Source organism: Oryctolagus cuniculus, chromosome 21 (assembly GCF_051225735.1).
Source record: "Oryctolagus cuniculus isolate XC-2025 breed Fujian yellow rabbit chromosome 21, ASM5122573v1, whole genome shotgun sequence".
Classification (NCBI taxonomy): Eukaryota; Metazoa; Chordata; class Mammalia; order Lagomorpha; family Leporidae; genus Oryctolagus; species Oryctolagus cuniculus.
This window is the reverse complement of record NC_142887.1, coordinates 48,191,092-48,206,694: the sequence shown is the minus strand read 5'-3', so window position 1 is coordinate 48,206,694 and position 15,603 is coordinate 48,191,092.

Genomic DNA, 15,603 nt, shown 5'->3' with positions numbered 1-15,603 from the left:
TACAGAGAGAAAAAGAGAGGGAAAGACAGCGGTCCATCTGCTGGCTCACTCCCTAAATGGCCACAATGGCCAGGGCTGGGCCAGGCTGAAGCCAGCAGCTTCCTCCAGGTCTCCCATGTGGGGGCAGAGGACCAAGCGCTTGGGCCATTCTCTGCTGCTTTACCCAGCAAGGAGTTGTGGAAGAAGTAGAGCAGCTGGGAGTCAAACTGGCATCCATGTGGGTTGTTAGTGCTGCAGGCAGCAGTGTAACTTGCTATGCCACAACACCAGCCCCCAGAAAGAACTCTTATCCCTGGTCTTTCTTTTGAGTCAGAATGCTCCCAGGACTTGTGTTGAAAACCACAGATCACCACAGAACCCCATGAGAAGAAAAAGGAGTCCCAGAGTAGAGGACATGTTCTGTTTCCTACGGCAGAAGTTTTTGACTGCCAGAGACGAACATTCAATTCAGCCTGGGTGTTTGGGAAATATACCTCGCAACTGGGGATTCCAGTTCAGGTAGTAAATCAGGAAGCTGGTGAATGTCCAGGAGATGCCTGTATCAGAACAGCTTCCACCACCGTGAAGACACAGGCAGGAAATACGTGGTCTGAGTGGGGTGGGTCTCACTGGAAAAGCAGGACTCTGAGATGGAAGATAATGCAATGGAATGCTGTTGTTCCAGACTCACTTAAAATCAATAGGTCTGGGATTCTGTAGCCTTAGCTACCTAGCTCTACATCTTTCCTTAAATCCATCCATATTACCACATGGTTTTAATTCTAGGTTTTAAGTCCAAACTAATGTAATATGTTTATTATGTAGAATCATCCATTCTATTGTTGTGTATTGCTGAAGCTGAAGTGATGTTTGAATTGTTAAATGGTATATAAAATAGTGAGTGCTCATGTGTAGAAAACCACAGTGGCTGTTCCAAGTGCCAAACACTCTTGAAGGCAGTTAAGCTTTGAAGTGGTCTTTGAATATTTGAATACATTTATTTTGATAACTAATGTCATTGAATACTCAGAGTCCAGGTGTGAGTTGATTTGATTTTTGTAACTGGAAATATGACCAACATAAGATCTTTGTAGTAGAGAAGAAGCATGCATTACTGAATCTGTGCAGGGAGAACTGACAGCCCCCAGAGCTGAGATGAGGGTGGCAAGGAAGATGCTCTTTTCTAAACCTAAGTCACAGCACATCTTTAGAACGACCCAGGGTTAAAATTACTAACAGAATCTTTAATTAAACATTAAGGTATTTGATGAGAATAGAACATTGACCTAAATCCCTTCTTGAGGATTAAGAACCAGCTAAATAGGAGGCTGCGGTGGTGACCTCGAAGGGGTTGGAGCCTGGGGTCAGGGGTCGTGGGTCCCAATGGCTGGTCCAGAATCATCACGGGCTACCTGGGTCGTGGGCCAGCACCATGGCTCGGGGCTCCAGAGGTCGGGGGAAGCCTGCTGGGCCCCTTCTTGCTTCCTTCTTTGGGCAGAAGTCAGGCATCACAAAGTGACCTAAAGTGACCAGTTTGGTGCCGAAATCCCTGAGGCACCACTGGAGCCCGGGGCCAGGCCTGCAGGCAGGGCAGAAGCAGAGGGGAGACACCGGGACCTGGGGGCCAAGGCTTCAGGTGTTTCTGTTGGCCCCCAGGCACCCACGGGGCCTCAGCCTCTCTCACAACAGAAACGTGCATGCACCTCAGACCATTTTTACCCTTAATTCCACTTTAAAGAAAGGTTCATCGAGGACGGACTCATGGCATGGGGGTGCAACCACAGCCTGCATGGCCCACATCATGGGCACCAGTTCCATTCCCTGACGCCCTACTTCCTCTCCAACTCCAGCCAACGAGTGCAGTGGTGATGGACAGGTGCTTGGACCCCACACCACATGGAGATGGGAGGGGGCTCATGGGCCTTCAGCCTCACCCAAACATTGGAGAATCAAACCAGCAGATCGAAGACCCCTGTCTCTATGCCTTTCAAATAAATCTCTTAAAATAAATAAAAAAGAAATGCAAATAAAAAGAACCAGCTAAATAGACATGAACTGTATGGAGACAAACACCAATATTACATTACTCAACTCTCCACTGCTCCAATGAACAAAGAAGACAAATAAGAGGGATATAGGCCTCCCCTTTTTTGTTATCCTTCCCTTGGTTCCAACTAGCATGGGCTTCCAGAAAATGCGCAAGGAATCCATTCTCTTCTATGGTCAATACATGATCTCAGAATTTCCCTTATTCATTTGCCTAACAGATTTTGATTATGTCACTCTAGGTAAAGGGAAGGCAAGAAAACTGCCCTTTTCCCCCATTTTTAAAATCTATTATTTATTTGAAAGGCAGAGTTATAGAGAAGGGGTAGAGACAGATCTTCCATCTGCTGGTTCACTTCCCAAATTGGCCTCAGCTGAGCCAATCTAAAGCCAGGCGCTTCTGCCAGGCCTCCCACATGAATGCAGTGGTTCAAGCACTTGGGCCACCTTCTGATGCTTTCCCAGGCACATTAGCAGGGAGCTAGATTGGAAGTGGAGCAGCTGGGACTTGAATCAGCACCCATATGGGATGCTGGCACAGCAGGCCATGGCTTTACCCACTGTGTTGGTACCGTGTGTTTGTGTGTGTGTATGTGTGTGTGTGTATGTATGCATGTATTTTTATTTCAAAGACTCATTTATTTATTTGAAAGGCAAGGTTAGAGAGGGAGAGACATAAGAAGAGAGATCTTTCAACCTCTGGTTCACTCCCCAAATGTCCACAACAGCAGAGGCTGGGCCAAGCCAAAGCCTGGAGGCTGAACAGCAGATAATCTTTAGTTATTAATTTAAAATGAATAGGCTGTAGCTGGTACTGTGGCATATAAGGTAAAGCCACCACCTGCAGTGCTGGCATTCCCTATGGGCACTGGTTCATGTCCCAGCTGCTCTGCTTCTAATCTAGCTCCCTGCTAATGTGCCTGGGAAAGCAGCAGGAGATGGCCCAAATACTTGGGTGCCTGAATCCATGTGAGAGAGCTGGAAGAATCACCAGGCTTTGGATTAGCCCAGCTCCAGCTGCTTGCAGCCACATGGGGATTAAAACAGCAGACAGATCATCTCTATTTATGTGTCACTCTTTATAAATAAATAAATAAATAAACCTTTAAAAAAGGTTTATTAATGTATGCTATAATCCAATCCAGGAACAGTAAGAGAAGCATTAAATATTGCTACCTATATTTTTATTTTTTAATTTTTTTAAACTTTTATTTAGTGAATATAATTTTCCAAAGTACAGTGTATGGATTACAAAGGCTTCCCCCCATAACTCCCCTCCCACCAGCACCCCGCCCATCTCCCACTCCCTCTCCCATTCCATTTACATCAAGATTCTTTTTCAATCATCTTTATACAAAGAAGATCGATTTAGTTTATATTAAGTTTTCATCAGTTTGCAGCACACAGAACATAAAGTGTAAAATACTGTTTGAGTACTAGTTATAGCATTACTTCACATTGGACAACACATTAAGGACAGAGATCCCACATAAGGAGTAAGCACACAGTGATTCCTGTTGTTGACTTAACAATCTGACACTCTTGTTTATGGCATCAGAAATCTCCCTGGGCTCTAGTCATGAGTTGCCAAGGCTATGGAAGCATCTTGAGTTCACTGACTTCGATCTTATTTAGACAAGGTCATAGTCAAAGTGGAAGTTCTCTCCTCCCTTCAGAGAAAGGTACCTCCTTCTTTGATGGCCCGTTCTTTCTACTGGGATCTCACTCACAGAGATCTTTTATTTAGGTCCTTTTCTTTTCTTTTTTTCTTTTTTTGCCAGAGTTTCTTTCCATACCTAAAATACTCTCATAGGCTCTTCAGCTAGATCTGAGTGCCTTAAGGGCTGATTCTGAGTCCAGAGTTCTGTTTAGGACATCTGCCATTCTACAAGACTGCTGTGTATCGCACTTCCCATGCTACCTATATTTTATATAGTCTGAGTATTGTATAAACTAAAATATACAACACTAGGAGTATGCTATCAGTAATTACACTGCCAATCTCAGTGATTATAAATAAGAATTTTAGCAACTATACTGATTCTGAACAGTGATTCAATGATTCTGTTTTTAAATTTAAAAATGCCCATGAACTTGAATGTTTCTGTGTAGCTCCTCATAGAACTACAAGCTTTAGAATTTCTATGCTGTTTAGCATTTCATCTTCAGTGCCAACTTGATTATTACACTGCCAGTTTATAAAACACTTCACAGTCATGTGAGCCTAACCATAAGATAGGACTGTGTAGAATAAATCCTTTAACTATAAAGACAATCTTATCTCACAAGGGAGGAAGATCCAGAGGGGTCAAATGACTTGCTAATGTCACTTAGCTCTGTCAGCACAGAAACAAGGAAAGCTCTCAGCTTCCTGCCACCTCCCCTTACACCACCTGCCTCAACTAGATGAACCTGTAATTTTAAGGACACTCAGGCACCATGAGTTTAAATGAATTTTTCAAGGTTACATGACAAGTACCAAAGCCAGAAGCAAAAATTATTGCTTCCATCTTTCTCTTCCTTGTCCACAATGGAAGTCCGATGTACAGTTATGCATTATTCTAATATCACAACCAAGAAGCATTATTTTTCCCCAATTTAACAATGAAACTTTTTTCCATTGAGGAAGTTATTTTAATGGATGATACAAACATACTTTTTTGTTTTTTAATTGGAGATGCAAAGAAATGAACAAGTAGACAGAGAAGTAGTATTTACCCTCTAGTTCACTGCTGAAATGTCCCCAGTGGCCAGGGCTGTCCCAGGAGTAGGGAACCCAATCATCTGAGCCATTTCTTGCTAGCTCCCAGGGTCTACATTATCAGGAATTTGGAGGCAGGTACTGGAACCAGGAATCAAACCAAGAAACTCCAATATGAGACATAGGCATTTGAACCACAAGGCTACACCCTGGCTTCCAGACTTGTTTTTTCACCAGTCCTCTGAAAAGGAAAGTTAATTACAACCTGAAATCCAAGACTCTGGAGTCCTCAGGTGTGTGCTTCTATGCAAGTTGATGCATTAGAGTTACATATGTTGCCCAAGAGTCTGCAGTTTAGAGAGAACAGAAGAGTGAAACATGTGTCAGAGGATGTCAGCATTGGAGAGGTGGCTGTGCTCTAGTCAGAGGCTGAGGAGGACAAGTCCACAGGGAGCAGCAGCTTGATTTAGTCACAAGGAAACCGGCTGTTTCTGGATTCATCCACCCCTCCCAGCTGACTGGCTGTGGAATTCTGATTGAATTCACCTGAAAATCACAGTCAAACTCGATTTGGAGGGAATTAATATCTGTCCCCTAAGTAAAAGGGTTCCATTTCTTTTTCCAAACCACAAAAAATCATGTTGGTTGCGTTGCCTGTAAATTTCTAAGCATGAAACACCAATTTTTTTTTTTTTAATTTCATAATAGCTACTCTGTGTGAACTCTTGTTTGTATTGCATCAGAATACAAAATCTTGGGAGGAAGAAGGCAAAACCAACTCAGACCCAGAAAACATTTAGAAAATTGCTGCTTAAGTACCAAAATTAGCAGAGGCACACAAAACAGTGACAGAAAGCCAGAATTGGAGCAAGCCAACAGCTATGCCCTGATTCAAAAAGACGGTTCCTGCTGTACCCTGAACTCCTTATTCCAGCCTCCAAACCAAAGCTAACATCAGAAAATTCATTACAAACCATGATAAATAAGAAAACTGTGAAAAAAGCCAAAGAAATGCAAGAGTCCTTAGTGATATTGGGCTTGATTTAGTCACAAGGAAACCGGCTGTTTCTGGATACATCCACCCCTCCCAGCTGACTTGCTGTGGAATTCTGATTGAATTAACCTGAAAATCACAGTCAAACTCGATTTGGAGGAAATTAATATCTGTCCCCACAGCAAATTGGTTCCATTTCATTTTCCAAAACACAAAAATTCATCTTAGTTATCCTGCCTGTAGATTTCTAAGCCTGAAAAGCCAATTTATTATGTTTTTTATTTCATAATGGATCCTCTGTCTAACTTCTTGTTTGTACTGCATCAGAATACAAAATTTGGGATGGAAGAAGGCAAAAGAAACTCAGACCAAGAAAACATTTAGAAAATTGCTGCTCAAAACCAAAAATTGGCTGAGGCACCCAAAACAATGACAGCAAGCCAGAATTGGAGCAAGCCAACATCTGTGCCCTGATTGAAAAAGACCATTCCTCCCGTGCCCTGGACTCCATATTCCAGTCTGAAAACTAAAGCTCACATCAGAAAATTCATTACAAATCATGATAAATAAGACAAATGTGAAAAAAGCCAAAGAAATGCAAGAGTCCTTTGTGATATTAGGCTTGATTTAGTCCCATGTAAACTGGCTGTTTCTGGATTCATCCACCCCTCCCAGCTGAATGGCTGTGGAATTCTGATTGAATTCACCTGAAAATCGCACTCACACCTGATTTGGTGGGAATTAATATCTGGTGCTGGTTCTGCGGGCTGGGGCTTTAACCCACTGTGCGATAGCACTGGCCCCTGTAAGTGGTTTTCTTAATTATTCCCAGCTTTCTGTCTGTTTTGTTTTTAGATTTATAATAATTTCTTAATGAAAATGGATGTAGGAAGGTAAATTTTATTCTCAGGGAATATATAGAAACAAGATGTATGATGAATTTGTCATGACTATCAATCATTGCATTTATCCAAGAAAAGGCAATGTCATCTCTCATTTTCTGTTGCCATAGCAAAATATATATTTGTTATATGATTTCAATTGAAGTCAAGGATAATATTCTAAATTTGGGGGTCATAATGTCCAACACATTCTTTAGTGTTATACAGATGATGTAGTGGGCAGTGTTTTAGTTCCACCCTGGAAATAAACACTTAGCATTCTGCAAGAGAATTACTTACCTAGGGCTAAACCACAAATCAGTGACATTTATTATTTTTTTTGACAGGCAGAGTGGACAGTGAGAGAGAGAGAGACAGAGAGAAAGGTCTTCCTTTGCCGTTGGTTCACCCTCCAATGGCCACCATGGCCGGTGCACAGCAGCCGGCCCACTGTGCTGATCTGATGGCAGGAACCAGGTACTTATCCTGGTCTCCCATGGGATGCAGGGCCCAAGGACTTGGGCCATCCTCCACTGCACTCCCTGGTCACAGCAGAGAGCTGGCCTGGAAGAGGGGCAACTGGGACAGAATCTGGCACCCCGACTGGGACTAGAATGAAGTGTGCCAGCGCCACAAGGTGGAGGATTAGCCTAGTGAGCCGCGGCGCTGGCTGCATTTATTTTTTTTAATTGTTAGAGTAATGCAGTCCTTAATAGTTTGAGGAGATGAACTTGATTCCCAGCTAGAGTAAGAACACTGTGGGGAAAATAATCTACTGCATGTTCTTTCACGTTTTAAGATTGTATTTAACAATTTATTTATTTATTTAAAAGAGTTACACAGAGAGAGGAGAGGCAGAGAGAAAGAGACAGAGGAGAGATCTTTCATTCAACATTTCACTCTCCAATTGGCTGCACTGGCCGGGCTGCACCCATCTAAAGCCAGGAGCCAGGAGAATTTTCTGGGTATCCCACACGGCTTCAAAGGCCCAAATCCTTGGGCCTTCTTCTACTGCTTTCCCAGGTCATAGCAGAGAGCTGGATCAAAATTAGAGCAGCTGGGTCTTGAAACGGTGCCCATATGGGATGCTGGTGCTTTAGGCCAGGGCATTAACCCACTGTGCCACAGTGCCAGCCCCAAGGTTTATTTATTAACTTATTTGAAAGGCAGAGTAATAGAGATAGGGAGAGATGGGTAGTGAGAAAGAGATATCTTCCATCTGCTGGTTCATTCAACAAATGGCCACAATGGTTGGCCAGGCCAAAGCCAGGAGTCTGGAACTCTATCTGGGTCTCCCATATTTGTGGAATTGGCCCAAATACTCAGGCCATCTTTCACTGCTCTTTCAGCCACTTTAGCAGGGAACTCAATTGGAAGTGGAGCACCAAGGACTCAAATTGTCTGTCCACATGGGATGCCTGAATTGCAGGTGGAGATCTACCTGCTGTACCACAATGCTGGTGCCTACTGCAGGTTCTCAAAGCTCTCTGTATTTCCCTCAGTCACAAATGCAGATTATAGTACAGAATTTCTCAGGTTCTGTTCTTGGGTAAATAACTCCATAGCTTTTACTTTAATTTGTTATCATGTTATTTCAGTTCTTTAAATGTTTATGAGTAGAATAATTATAGAAAAAGCAAAAGCTACTTTCTATTCTTTCTTGAATCTCCTCCCTTACTTAAAATATTTATGAGCCTGATAGAGAAAGAAATTGATGGAGTGAGAGAAAGCTAGAAAGCTCCCATGCACTTCTTCACTGCCTAAATAAAAATATCAAACAGAGGTGGGGCACAACTGAAGCCAAGAGTCAGGAATGGAATCTAGGCCTCCCTCTTGGTTGGCATCACCATTGCTTCCCCTGGTCTGCATTAGCTGGGAGCTGGAAACTGGAGCTGGCACTGAAATCCAACTTTGGAAATTTGATGCAGAGAGAGAGTATCTGAGCTGGCATCATAAACACTAAGTTAAATGCCTACTGTCTCTTTTAAAAATTTTTTTCTCTGCCATAATTGCATTGACTGTGTATAGTGTTTTTCTGGAAATTCTTCATTGTTCAATCCCTTCATAACTTCCCTGATGGTTTCTTGTCTTTTTTCCTGAATACTTCTACATTCTTCTGAACACTGCTCATTCCAGAGTGACTCTTGTCCCCCTTTCAGCCTACTGTGCAATTGCCCTTGACATAGTCTGGCCTTTGTGAACAGAAATTCCTGTTTCCCTCCAGCTTGGGCAATTTTCACAGCCTTTATACCATAGGTTTGATCCCCTGTGGAATGCTTCTGTGTGGCTGCCCAAATGCTCATAAATCTGAAATGAAATGGCATTCTTGCTTCTTCATCCATACCCATGTAGAAGATATACAACTGCCATTGTTTGTTAGGTGACAGAGTTGACATGTTGACCAGGAGTGTTCTGTCACAGGGGATGATAGCATTTGAAGACCTGGCTGTGTACTTTACCTGGGAGGAATGGCAGAACATGAACCAAGCTCAGAAAATCCTGTACAGGGATGTGATGCTGGAGACCTACAGCAGCCTGTTCTCCCTGGGTGAGTGACACTCATCACATGCCCAATGGTAACATTTTCTTGCTATTTGACAACTAAGTGAGCACTATTCATAAAGTTGAATGAGGGACAGGTATAGAATTTGAGTCCATGAAGAATCTGAATATCTATCACCTGGGAAGGATTTCACATTGGAACATTTGTTGCATAGCTCCTGGACCAAGCTGTACTCCTTTCATTAACCCAAGATAGTGATTTCACAAAGTCTATATTGTTTCCATTAGTAGGGCACTGCAGGACCAAACCTGACTTGATCTTCAAGTTGGAGCAAGGAGCAGAGCCATGGATGGGGGAAGAATGCCTACATCAGAGCCTTCCATATCAGTGTGTACATAACGGGCAGGGAGGCCAAAGCAGAAGCAGTGCAACAGATATTGACTGGTGTTCTTTCCACGAGTTTTTCCCAAGTCTTACTCCTGAAGACAGCTGGTCCTGTGATTCAGACACAGACATTCTACAGTATCTATGGAGATCAGTATCTCTGGTAAAGGCAAAGGAAATGAAGTTTTCTGTGAAAATCAACAAACCTCCAGAAACTCAAATTATCACAGAGGAGTGTTTATAGAAAGAAACAAGAGGAGGCAACCAGGGCTGATGTCTTCACAATGAGTTAGAAATCAATTTTCAATAATTGAGCAGACTCTGGGTTGCAGGAATAAATTATTTCAACTGGTGGGAATGTATAGCCAAGGTGGTATATTGGAACTTTCTGTAACTGTTGTAGTTATTAGAAGATTAGGATGTCAGGTTTCCTTAGAAATATGGGGAAACTATAATAGTGCAGATAAAACAGAGATTTTCATTAGAAAAATCCCACAAATGCTGTTTGCCTGGGAAGACAGAACACAAGACAACCACATATTCAAATCTTGTCCCATGAATGTGATCCTGCTTAGAGTATAGACACATTTCACTCTTTACCTTCAAGGAAATGATCTAGTAAAACTTCCCCATATTTATGGTTGAAATATCACAGAAGTACAAAACCCACAATTTTTCTAAAAATGAATTGAAAAAGGGGCTGGCACCGTGGCTCACATGGTTAATCCTCCCCCTGCAGCACCAGCATCCCATATGGGCCCCGGGTTCTAGTCCTGGTTGCTCCTCTTCCAGTCCAGCTCTCTGCTGTGGCCCGGGAGGGCAGTGGAGGATGGCCCAAATGCTTGGGCCCCTGCACCTACAATGGAGATAAGGAGGAAGCACCTGGCTCCTGGATTTGGATTGGCATAGATCCAAATGTATTTGCCATTTGAGGGGTGAGCCAATGGAAGGAAGATCTTTGTCTCTGTCTCTCACAGTCTAACTCTCACAAATAAAGAAATAAAAATACATTAAAAAATGAACTGAAGAAATGGACAGGGAAAAATTGGTTTCTAGATTACAGGTGAATATATTTATTAAATATTAGTCCATTCTGTGAAGTCTTATTCATTTTTGTGAAAGTAGAAAGTGAGAGAGAAACAGTGAGGAATAGATTTTCTATTAACTCTCTCCCCAAATACTATCAACAGTTATGACTAATCTGAAGCCAGAAGCCTGGAATTTCACCTACTCATCTCTATCACAGGGTCCCAAGCACATGAACCATTATCTGCTGCTTTCCAGTATCTATTATCTCAGAGCTGTATTGGAAGCAGAGTAGCCTCGGCTTAAACTGGCACTGTTTTGAGATACAGGCATCCCAAGCAGTGATTTAAGACATCTTACCACAAAAACCATTCAATCATACTTGGAAAAAATTCTGGTAGTAAACAGGATCATGGATGAACATTGGAAAATCTATGGATACAATTTAATATATTAATGTATAATGGAGAAAACCTGTATATTCATAAATATGTATCTTCTAATCATTTTTTGAAAATCTTATGATGGAATGAGGATATAAGCCTGAGCCATTCTCCCTCATTGCCCAAAGTAGATAAACTTTGGAATGTATTCCTTGCCCTTGAAACTCAATTGGGTCTCACAGCCTATTGCCTTCATACCCCACCCTGCATTATTTTCCAGGTTCCTAAGGCCCCCACCCAGTTCCTGGAATTCCCCTCCACTGCTGCCCCCTACCCTCATGCCCAGCCTTAGCCCTCCTCAAAAAGGTCTGGCCCCTGGGAATTGGGGCCTTCATGCTCCATCTTGTACAGGCAGTTGGTCACCCACCTCTGTGGATTAATTTTCTCTGAATAAATTCTGTCTGGCTGTAAATTCATACACTTTCTCCTCTATTCTACAACTCTTTTCCTAACATTTTGGTGCCCTGTGTGAGGAGGCACAAATGCAGAACTTTTCCTAACATCTTATCCCTCTTAAATACAAGTAACTTCATTCCTTTTACACGAGTATGCTAGAAGAAACAATTATATTTGATGTAGTGACATCATTTTTTTCTCACTTCAGTTGCCATGAAACTGGATGAACTGATTAAGACCAACCAGAAAAGTCTGGAGAAAAATCTGCATCAGGATGTTATGACAAATAATAAGACATTAACTCCCAAGGGAGTTGAATTCAGAAAAACACTTAATTTAAGTATAAGCCATATTCCAAAACTGAGTATCAAAAAGAGAAACTATTCAGGAATAAAACCTGAAGAATGCAGTATATGTCACAATATGTGTCCCCATTGTGGGCCTGATCAACTACAAGCTGGAGAGAAATTTTGTGCTACTAAGGTACCTGGGAACACTCTCCAGTTCTGTGAACCTCTTAATCAACAGCACAATATTCAGATCAAGGAGCAGGCACTTGAACAAATTGGACAAGGGAAAGTCTTCAAAAGCAAGAATATATTCTGTGAATCTGAGAAGCTTTTTATGGTAGAAACCTGTAATAAGTCAATTGCCACTATTGGCAAGACAACTCAAATAGTACAAGATTTCCATAAGAATTCTAACCTCAGTATACATCAACAAAGTCCCAAAAGAGAGAACGTTTATAAGTATATTGGGCCTGTGGAACCTGTTATTTACCAATCACATGTTAGACTGAATCATAGACCAAATATAGGGAAGAAATCCTATGCATGTAAACCTTGTGGGAAGTCATTCAGTATTAAATTCTGCCATACCCTCCATCACAGCACTCATATAAGTGGAAAACCCTCATGTGTGTAATGATTGTGGAGAAACCACTCACCAGAAGTCAGATCTCATTAGACATCAGAGAATTCACACAGGGTTGAAATCTTATAAATGTAATGACTGTGGGAAGTTCTTTGGCCAGAAGAAACACCTCATAAATCATCAGAGAATTCACACAGGGGAGAAACCTTATGAATGTAATGACTGTGGAAAATCCTTTGGCCAGAAGGCAAACCTCCTAAATCATCAGAGAATTCACACAGGGGAGAAACCTTATGAATGTAATCATTGTGGAAAAGCTTTTGGCCAGAAATCAACACTCACAAATCATCAGAGAAGTCACACAGGGGAGAAACCTTATGAATGCAATGACTGTGGAAAAACCTTGGGCCAGAAGTCAAACCTCATAAATCATCAGAGAAGTCACACAGGGGATAAGCGTTTATGAGTGCAATGACTATGGAAAACTCTTTGGCCAGAAGCCACACCTCATAAATCATCAGAGAATTCACACAGGGGATACGCCTTATGAATGCAGTGACTGCAGAAAAGCCTTTGGCCAGAAGGCAAACCTCAGAAAGCATCAGAGAATTCACACAGGGGAGAAACCTTATGAATGCAATTACTGTGGAAAAACCTTAGGCCAGAATTCAAACCTCAGAAAGCATCAGAGAATTCACACAGAAGACAAGCATTATGAATGCAATGCCTGCGGAAAAAGCTTTGGCCAGAAATCACAACTCAAAATGCATCAGAGAAGTCACACAGGGGAGAAACCTTATGAATGCAATAATTGTGGAAAAGCCTTTGCTGAGAAGTCAAAGCTCACAAAGCATCAGACAATTTGTACTGGGGGAAACCTTATGAGTGCAATGACTGTGGAAAAACCTTTGCTGAGAAGTCAAACCTCAGAAAGTATCAGAGCCTTCACACCATGGAGAAAGCTTATAAATGAAATGACTGTGGAAAAGCCTTTGGTCCCATCCTTGCATACCAAGGATAAATCCCACTTGGTCTGGGTGGATGATCTTTCTGATGCATTGTTGGATTCAATTGGCCAGAATTCTGTTGCAGATCTTTGCATGTATGTTCATCAGGGAAGTTGGTCTATAATTACTTTCTTTGTTGCACTTTTTTCAGGTTTAGGAATGAAGGTGATGCTGGCTTCATAGAAAGAATTTTGGAGAATCACCTCTCTCTCAATTGTTTTGAATAACTTGAGAAGAATTGCAGTTAGTGCTTTAAATGTCTGTTAGAATTCAGCAGTGAAGCCATCCAGTCCTTGGGTTTTCTTGGCGGCGAGGATCTTTATTACTGATATCATTTCCATCCGGTTATGTGTGTGTTTAGGTTTTCTATATCTTTGTTGCTCAATTTAGGTAGGTTTTATGGATGGAAGGATGGTGGAAAGCCTCTTTGCTGTACTTCATAACTCATAAGATATCAGAGAATCCACACAAGGAATTTTCTACATGACCTTTTTGTGCAAGTTATATCTCATGAAATATTAGAGAATTCACCAAGGGGAGAAATGCATGAATGTAATACATGTGAATAAGCCTTTGTGGTGCAAATCAGACCTCATCAAACATAAAAGAATTCTCATGGGGAGCAATTTTATGAATGTAATGACTCAGAGCCTTTTACCATAATTCAGCCCTCATTGTACATCATCAAATTCATATAGGGAAAAACTCCTTTGAAAGTAAAATCCCTTTAATTAGAAGCCATACCTCATAAGACAACAGGGAATTCACATGGGAGAGAAACCTTATGGGTGTAATGAGTGTTGGAAAGCTCTGCCCAAATCTCTCCTTATATCAGAATGCACAACATATATATCTAATGAATGAAATAAATGTGAGAAAGTCATTTCACATAGGTAATGCCTCATAATCCATCATGGAATTTGAACAAGGGAGAGACCTTAACAATATAATGAATGTGGAAGAGCTTTTCTCCAAAATTCATGTAAGTATTGTGACAAAACCTTTTGCTGGAAATCACATCCTATCCAACAGAGACTCATGTAAAGGAGAAAGCTTATAAATATTATTAGTGTGAAAAGGTTGTTTGTCAGAAGTCAATGGTACATCAGAGAATTGACACAGGTGGTTTCTTAGGAGTATACCGATTGTGTAAAAACATTTTCTTTATTTCAGGCTTGTATAGATACAGAATTCACAAAAGGTGATAGTCTTTGCATGCTGTAAATACGATAAAACCTTTAGCCAGAAATTAGACATCAACAGACTTCAGAGAATTCATAAGAAACAAAAGTCTATGCAATGAATTTGGAAAAAGTATTTCTGCTATAAATCAGTCTTCAATTCCCATGAATAGACTCACAAATGAGAAAACATGCATGCATACAAAAGTTTTGTACCATAAATTATCTCTAGATGGTAAACTAATATATCACACAAAAGAAAAATCATGAGTATAATGGAATTGGGAATCGCTTTGCTATAAGGCAGAGTTCCAGAAAGCTTAGCAAGATTACAGAAAACTCTCTGAAAATGTAACATGTCTGAAAGATTTGTTGGCATCACAAACTGGAGGATAGCTCAAGTGCATGTGTTTTTGTGACCTGGCATCCAAATTGATATCTCTTTTTCTTTGATGAATTCCTTGTTTATTTATTTAGCAGATTTAGAGACAAAGGATTCCTGTCCATTGATTTACTACTATATGCCCACAATTGCCATGGTAAGGTCTATGGCAAAAACTGAGTGCTGGGGGCTGTGAATCTGATTCATCACTGATAACATTGAAGACATTGGTTCCTGGTTCTTATGCTGCTATGCATGGAAATGTTTCTCTAATTTCATTTTCAAATAGTTCATTGTTAATATAAAGAAATGCTTCTAATTTTTAAAATTTCATTGAAATAATTTGTGATTAATGTGTCCTAGTCATGCATTATTACAGGGTGTAGTGCAATATTTGCACACATTTATGCAGTAAAAAGTGATCAAGCTAAGCAACTACAGTTTTATTAATTTTTAAAGAGTTATTTATTTGAAAGACAGAGTTACAGAGAGAAGTAGCAGCAGAGAGAGAGAGAGGTCTTCCTCTGCCGGTTCACTCCCCAGGTGGCCCAATGGCCGGAGCTATGCCAATCTGATGCCAGGAACCAGGAGCTTCTTCCAGATCTCCCACTTGGGTGCAGGGACCCAAGGACTTGGGCCATCTTCTACTGCTTTCCCAGGCCATAGCAGAGAGTTGGATCAGAAGAGGAGCAGCCAGGACTAGAACTGGTACCCACATGGGATGCTGGTGCTTCAGGCCAGGGTGTTAGCCCACTGTGCCACAATGCTGGCCCCCAAGCAACTACAGTTTCTAATTCTTCTCCATGA